General features: G+C 46.5%; 1 long non-coding RNA gene across 1 annotated transcript; it reads left to right on the top strand.

Annotated features, from left to right (window-relative positions):
- The first annotated feature begins 4283 nt into the window (after window positions 1-4283).
- LOC136514905 (uncharacterized) lies at window positions 4284-7324 on the top strand. Its single transcript, XR_010773888.1, has 4 exons — window positions 4284-4567; window positions 4996-5123; window positions 6082-6148; window positions 7160-7324. It is a non-coding gene; the product is annotated as an uncharacterized lncRNA (long non-coding RNA).
- The last annotated feature ends 275 nt before the right edge of the window (window positions 7325-7599 follow it).

The raw sequence follows: 7599 nt of genomic DNA, 5'->3' as shown, positions 1-7599 counted from the left end.
GAGGTTCAGAGCACTTCCACCATCGATGAGTACCTTCCTGAAAAGCACTTTCCTGATGGTTGCATCAAGAACGAGGGGGAAATGCCCTATGTAAGGGATGTCTACCCACTAGTCGGCCCTACTGAAGGTGATAGGGACCTTAGACCAGAGGCGATAGCTGGGATTGACGATGGTGTCTTCTACGTTGATGGTGAGCACCCGACGAGCGGTGAGCTTCTGATCTCTTCTACTCTCGGTGGCGGCGAGGCCCTCGAAGATAGTGGTGACCACTTTGTCGTGATCCTGGAATGTGTTGTTGTTGTCTCTAGGTGGTCGGCAGCCTCTAGCTCTATTGTCATTGTCGTCGTCTAGCTTTTTGGCCTAGAACTCCTTGGCCAAGCTGAGGCAGTCCTTCATCTTGTGCTTGCTGTTCTTGTGGAGAGGACATGAGCCTTCGAGGATCTTCTTGTCCTACTCATCGTAATTGCGCTTTGCATGAGGTTCATCAATGGCGGTGATGATGTGGTCTGGTCAACGACGGTGATATTGACCAGCTCTAGATCCTTCTGGCTGATCACGGCCACTACCCTGACGGTGGCCATGGTCGTCGTAGCGGTGGTCACTGTGGCATCGATCATCAGGGTGCTCGTCGCTGTGGCAGGTTAGACAGTGAGTGCATGCATCCTCGTTGAAGCGTACTTCGGCCTCTTCTGCATCAGCGTACTGATTAGCGATTGTGATCATCTCACCAATCCCCTTTGGCAGCTTATGATTGAATTTAGAGCGGAGGTCGTGATGATGGAGTTCTCGGACGAAGGCGGTGATGGCTTCTTCTTCTGTGATGTTGGGAATAGAATTCCTTATCTCGGGAAAGCATCTGATGTAGCTATGGAGGAGCTCGGACGGTTTCTGATAGATGCGGTTCAGATCATGCTTGGTGCCCGATCAAGTACACGTAGCCATGTAGTTGTTAGTGAAGACCTTCTTTAGCTATTCCTAGGATCTGATGGAGTCTAGGGTGAGGCTCATGAGCCAATTCATTGCAGTTGGCGTGAGTATGACGGGAAGATAGTTGGCCATGACACTAGTATCTCCCTCGGCGGCGTGCATAGCAGTGGCATAAGTTGTAGCCACTATGTGGGGTTCATCCACCCCTTGTACGGCTCGACCTCGGTGATTTTGAAAGCACAGAGCCACTGGAGTGTTTAGAGTGGTCTTGTGAATGCTTAGGGCCCTTTGGGATTGTCACTGTCATGATTAGCGGTATTAACAACGTTAAGTGGCTAGAGGGTTGTGTCTAGATTACTGAACTCTTGCTCATACTCCCGACGACAACATACTTCTTCCTCATGGCGAGAGAAACGACGCCCGTCGATATGACGTCGCACGTCCTAGAGATTGTGTCGCACGTCCTAGAGATTATTGATGTGTGCTGGGACATCTTGGTTGACTTCTTGGTCGTATTGGCGAGGGTAGTCGATGCGGTTCCCCCTAACTTCCCCCTGGAGGGGTTGTCCATCATCATGATGCTGGTCAGCAAAATGGCTTTGGCTAGGGCAGCGATTAGATCTCAGCGCGGTGGATCAGCAAATTAAGCTCGTTGAGTAGGAAGGTCTCTGATCCTGGCGGATCTCGTTGACCTAGTAGTGCGCCGCTTTAAGCATGGCGATGACCTTGGTGACTTCTGGTGTTTGCTTGAGCCGGGCGAGCTCATTGGCGGCCACGGCCAAGTTGGCACTTGGGGTCTTGTAGACATCATGGCCGTCGACACGTATGAATTCATTATCGAGGTTGCATTGGAGTGGGCATGGCCTCCCTTGCGAGTCGAGCTGTTCGTTGCGAGCAGCCTTGGCTAGCACAATGGTGGCCTCATTTGCTCGGCCCTATGTGCGGTTGGCGTTCCTGTTGACATGAGCGGCATGGTCCTCGTCGGTTTCTCCATCCCATGGAGGGCTATCGATGCTAACATTAAAAATCCCACCTCCTTAGAAGGGTGGGAAAGGAGATTGGATGGCGGCAGTTTCGGCGATAGTCTCCGTGGAGCCCTAGGACTCGGAGTCTGGATTCTCCTCTAGGATGGTGTGGAGGGATGCTTTGGGGTGTCGATCGATGTGCAGCATGTTGATAGTCGGCAAGAGCTGGTCAGCGATCTGGTCAGCGAGAGGATAGATGTCTCCCACCTGATCGGCGAATTTGCCCCTTAGGGCATCTTTGTAGGAGGCAACGATGCTGGTGAGCCCAAAGGGTAGGGTCATAACCCCTAAAGTTTCCTGATCGGCCTCCGATGGATCTAAATTGGAGGGTGGTCGGCGCTGAACCAGAGTGGTTAGAGTTAATTCTGCGATGGAGAAGCAATCGGTGAGCTTCTAGCCAACCTGATCGATGGATGCGATCAAATCGTCGTTGCTGATCCGCTTCCTCGGGTAGCGGGAGAGCGGGCAGCGAATTATTGATGAAGACGGCCTTGGAGACAGTTCTGAGATCGAATCTACAGTCACTGGTGTTGGGGTGGTTGGCGCAGAGTCGATCTGCACCAGCACGATGATCTCTCCGTCTCCATTAGCGTTGATGACCCAAGAGATCGATCCGACCGTGAAGATCTGACCAGGCTGTGGGGAGGACGAAGTGCCTGCAAAACTTACCATCTTGTTCGACATGGAAACAACACGCACACCCCTACCTGGTGCGCCAACTGTCGACAGAATATCATCGGCAGTCATCCGAGGGGTATCCCACGAAGGTAGATTGATCGGTAGAGATAAGTTAAATCGAGAACAAGAAGGCAATAGAGACATAAGAGTTAGACAGGTTCGGGCCATCAGCACGACGTAATACTTTACTCCTGTGGTCTATTGGTTTGTATTGGCTACGTATGATACTGTGTGTGTTTTGAGGGGGTCCCTGCCCGCCTTATATAGTCTGGAGAGCAGTGTTATAAGTCAGTTAGATCTAGGAGATAATAGGAAAGTAATAACAGATTATATGAATCATGAGATCAAACGTATCCTAACAGATCTCATAGTATCTTTAGGATATCGCCCTTGATGTCTTGCGATGCATGCCGAGCAGTGCCATGCACCGTCGATCTTCATCTTGTGGGCTAGACCGCCCCTGGGAGCGCAGCCCATGTAGTTTGCCATGGGTATCCGGGGTCGTACCCCCACAAATCCCAACATTAGAACTCTCTTTCTACAGCACATGAATCATATTGTGCAACATTCAAAAATCATCTGTTGCAACATCCTAAAAACCCATTGCAACACGGAGAAACAACAAAAAAGCGTACAAAATAGCAAGGGGATGGGTTCGAGGTGCAAGCTGCTCCAGCCCCTAGCCCATCACCTTTGAGCTCGCCGAAGGTAGGAGAGAATAAGACCCAGAGCTCGCTGGAACCCTAGCCATCGCTGCGTCCCTCGGATCCAGAGAAGAATGAGGATGAGGAGGAGAGCTCAGATCCAGAGGAGGTGGAGAAGAGCGAGGAGAAGGAGGAGGACTTAGATCTAGAGAAGGACTGACCTACTCGTCGGAGCCGCCGCCGTCGTCCTCGTCTCTGGTGGGGAGAGCAGGAGCCGGGTCGCTGGGAGCACGGGGTAGCAATGAAGGTCGCGGAGGGGGGAGGGAGTGAGCTCGGGCGGGCGGGGCGACAACGAGCTGGCGCGACGTCCATCGAGCGCGCCACAATAGTGAGCCAGGGGAGGGGATAAGGGAAGCGAGCAGTAGAGTGGGCGAGCGGAGGCGGAGGCGCGTAGTGGGGATGAGGATGAGGGAGGCAGAGCGGGAGTGGATGAGGATGAGTTGGTCCGAGTCGTTCCGTGGGTAGGTTCGTCCGGATGGAACAGACGCCCGAACAGTGGCCTTGTTCGTTTCATTGAAATTTGGCTTATGCTGATGCTTATTATAATTCGTTGTAAGAGAAAAATAGTATTCGTTCACTGAAAAGTACTATTAAAGTAGTGCTCCAGGACGAGTATTATTATCGAAACATAGACCTCATTTGCTTCACTGAAAAAATAAGTCAAAATATTATTTCGACTGATTTGTTGAGAGATAAATATACTATTTTAACTTAAAAAAAATAAACTGAAAATTACGAATCATAAAAGAAGCCAACGGAGCCATATGTGCTTAAAAAAACCACATACAGTGTTTGCTTTCTGTTTCCGACTTTTCGTACAGTGTTTTTGTTTGCCAGTACACGCGCGTTTGAAAGCATAAGGCGGCAAGAACCATTTCTCTGCTCAGGTCACGGCGGGACCGGCCGCCGCCCTCTCTCCTCAGGCGGTTTGGCTACTCGTCGACAGACTCGGCCTCTCGCACCGGTGCCGCTCCTCCCTCCGTGCGTCCTCCTTTGTCGTGGCGCCGCCAACAATCCTCGCTGCCCCGTGGCCAGTGGCGTCGCGTGCACACAGGCTGCGCACGCCGTGGGACATGGCTCTAGCCAAGGCGGTGGCCTACGGTGACAAGGCGCCGCCAGGCGGCGGCGCTCGCTGTCCCTTCTTCCCCCGACCTACGTCTCCTGCAACTTGAGTCCCCACATCTCCGACCACCCCCATCCATTCCTGCAGCTGCGGTCCTGCGTCCTCAAGCGGTCAGGATTCACACTCTGGTTACTAATCTACTCCCTCCCCTCTTCTTCCTCCCCAGATTTTGCTAGATCTGGCTGAATTTTAGTGTTTTGTGCTCATGACTGGTAATTGTTTCTCCCTATTGGACAGATACTGCTACGGCGCTACCAATCTTATTTAGGAATTGCCAAATTAGGATGTAATGTGCCTGTGGTCCGTGGAATAACAGTGGATTTTCGTATTTTGATGACTAATTAGTGATTAATTAATCTGCTGTGAATCCTATAATATGGCCTTTGTTCTGTTGGAATTGATATTTGGCATGTACTAGTATAGCATATATTCGCTAGATCCTTGGTTGAAGTTCTTGCATATATAGCACATAGCTGGTGCTAGGTTATGCTCTTGCTTAGACTTGGGATTAATTTTGAGTCAAGTTTCATCTGTGCAGTGTGAAGGCAAACGGAACAGGTACTGAGTAACAGGGTAAGGATGGGGACTCTGCTGAAAGAGCATACAATTCAACACACTTCCTCCATGCAGGCTACTTAATTTTGATTCAGGAGAGAAAACACTCAGGTATGTATTTTCTTTTCCTTCAGTAAAAAGTAGACAGTGAGAGAAACCATTCTGGTATGTGCATTGCTCGAAAGTCTATAGAAATGGTGCATTGCTATTCACTTGATTTCATTGCCGAATAGTTAAAAAAACTTCGACCTGCGGGGGTAAGAGTAAGACAGCCCCCGGGCATTGCATTAAGAAGAAGGCCTTTTCACACAAGTCGAGAAAAAGTATTTGTGTATAATGAAATACTTGCTAAAGAGTATATAATTTAGAAAGGCAATGTGCTGAATACTCCGTCCATCACAATTATAAGACGTTTTGGCTTTTCTAGATTCATAGCTTTTGATATGCACTTAGATATACAGTATGTCTAGATACGCAATAAAAACAATGTATCTATAAAAGCCAAAACGTCCTATAATTTGGAATGGAGGAATTATGTATCAACACTACCTAAATTGTATACTTACATGGCTCATTTGTAAACTACAGATCTGTACATTTAATTGAACTTAGGTTCGGTAAACCAATCTAACATGTGTAAACTACAAATCTGAAAATTTCATGTTTGCATCTACTATCTATAGTTCAGTACATATGTCAAGTTTGTATTTGGTACCTTGAATTTAACAGAGTTGCATTGTATTTCTGTGGGGAATTAGAAACAACAATTGAGTCTTGCAATGAAATCACAAGGCTTTTAGACCTTTAGTGAAAAGCTAATACATTTCAGCTGCTGGCAACCATAGTTGGGGGGGGGGGGGGGGGGGGGTATGGGAACCACTTTGTCAATATCTCTTATGATGCATTGCTGTGATGTATGCACTGTCATTGAACTATGCAGGGACAGTAGCAATCTTTGGCCATTGCGCCTTGCAATCTTTGGCCTTTGCACCTTGCAATCTTCTAGTCAATCATCTTTGGTTTGTTTTGCTCATACTTGATATGGTGAATTGAACTACTTTCGCCGCAGGTTTACGGCTACAGCTCAGGAGATGTGATCATCAAGAGAGTTGTGATCAAGGGAGAAGACTATCAAAGTAAGCTTTTATTCCAATGGTAGTGCGACCTTTTATTTATTTCTGGTATTACTATGCTGTGAACAATTTAATTCTTTTTTGCTTGAGATGTAATTGTGATAATCTTGTCTCTTTTATAAGTGTGTGATGGTAAGCTGTTTGATCTTGCTAATGTGCGTGAGTGACTGCAACCGGGACCGCGATGGCTGCGTCAGCTATGACTACTTCCAGAGCTACATGGATAAGTAGCTCCTTCAGGAGGAGCTCTAGCACACGCTCATCGAGGCTAGTAAATGCAATGTCACTCCTCGCCTCCTTTAGCGATTCCTGCAAAATAGCTTAATTCTGGTGATGTCAGTCAAGGTTCAAGTGAGACTGAATAAGATAGTGTTTTCCTGAGATACGATTTTGACACTTCCTTTAGATGTCGTGTGAAATGTACCTGACAACTGCAACAAACTTAGTGCAGTACTTCACCATTCTTTGTTGCTTGTAGCAGTAGCAGTAGAAGATGAATCATCCTCTCTTGAAAAGCTAAATCATACTCCAATATATGGTTGTGCGTAGTATCCCAGCCTAGTACCCAAGTTCTAATATATGCTTGTCGTTGTGTTCTTTTGGCTAATACGGTCACTCGACTTTTGTGGTGGTTCTAGATTTGTAGTGAAGGCCATCCATAGTTTAGGTATCTCTGTTCAAATTTGGCGATCAGCAGGTGCCCAGAAGTATTGATGGAGACATATTGCATGGTGATAGTTTCTTTTAGTGATAAATAAACTATCCATTTGTGTCATACTCAATTCTGGCTATAAGTATCAGAGTGGCAAAGCTTGGGGCTTCTTAATGTTGAAATTCTTTACTATGTTTCCTAATGTCAACATTGAAAAAGTTAGCCCTTTTTTGACATGAGAAATGAGAAATGTAAATGATCACTGTGATAAATTTGGTTCAGCTTTCTTTGATGCTACTTGCTAGTGGCAGATTGATGTAGCCCATCTATAAACTTTGTTTGAATCCTGTTTTTTTTGGCAGCGGTGATGTATCTTTCACAGAGGAGCAGAAGGGCTAGGAGCAAGGCCATGTGAGCAGTAGTGGCTGGAGAAGCAGCAGCTGCTGGAATTTTTTTATAGTATTAGCTACACAAATTTATATGAAATTCTTGTAATATAAGCAACATGCTTCTGCAATTATGATTGTACAAACTATCTTAAATGATGTTTATAGTAAATAATGGATTGATTTAATATATGTGTATGATGCAACAATTTTGTTTTTTCTATAATAATTTATTAATCAAATATCGAATGCTATATGTATCACCACAATTTTTTTTTTGTTGCAATTACTTGAATGCAAAAATTACATTGTGTTGGCATAGGCTAATAGCAATGATGCTACCATGCCACGATATGACCTAACTCTTTGCTGAGTGCAATGATTGATGCTAGTCAATTGCAACAAAAAATATTTTG

This window comes from Miscanthus floridulus, chromosome 17, assembly GCF_019320115.1.
Source record: "Miscanthus floridulus cultivar M001 chromosome 17, ASM1932011v1, whole genome shotgun sequence".
Classification (NCBI taxonomy): domain Eukaryota; kingdom Viridiplantae; phylum Streptophyta; class Magnoliopsida; order Poales; family Poaceae; genus Miscanthus; species Miscanthus floridulus.
The sequence above is the reverse complement of the archived record's forward strand: the minus strand, read 5'-3'. Positions and strand labels throughout refer to the sequence as shown.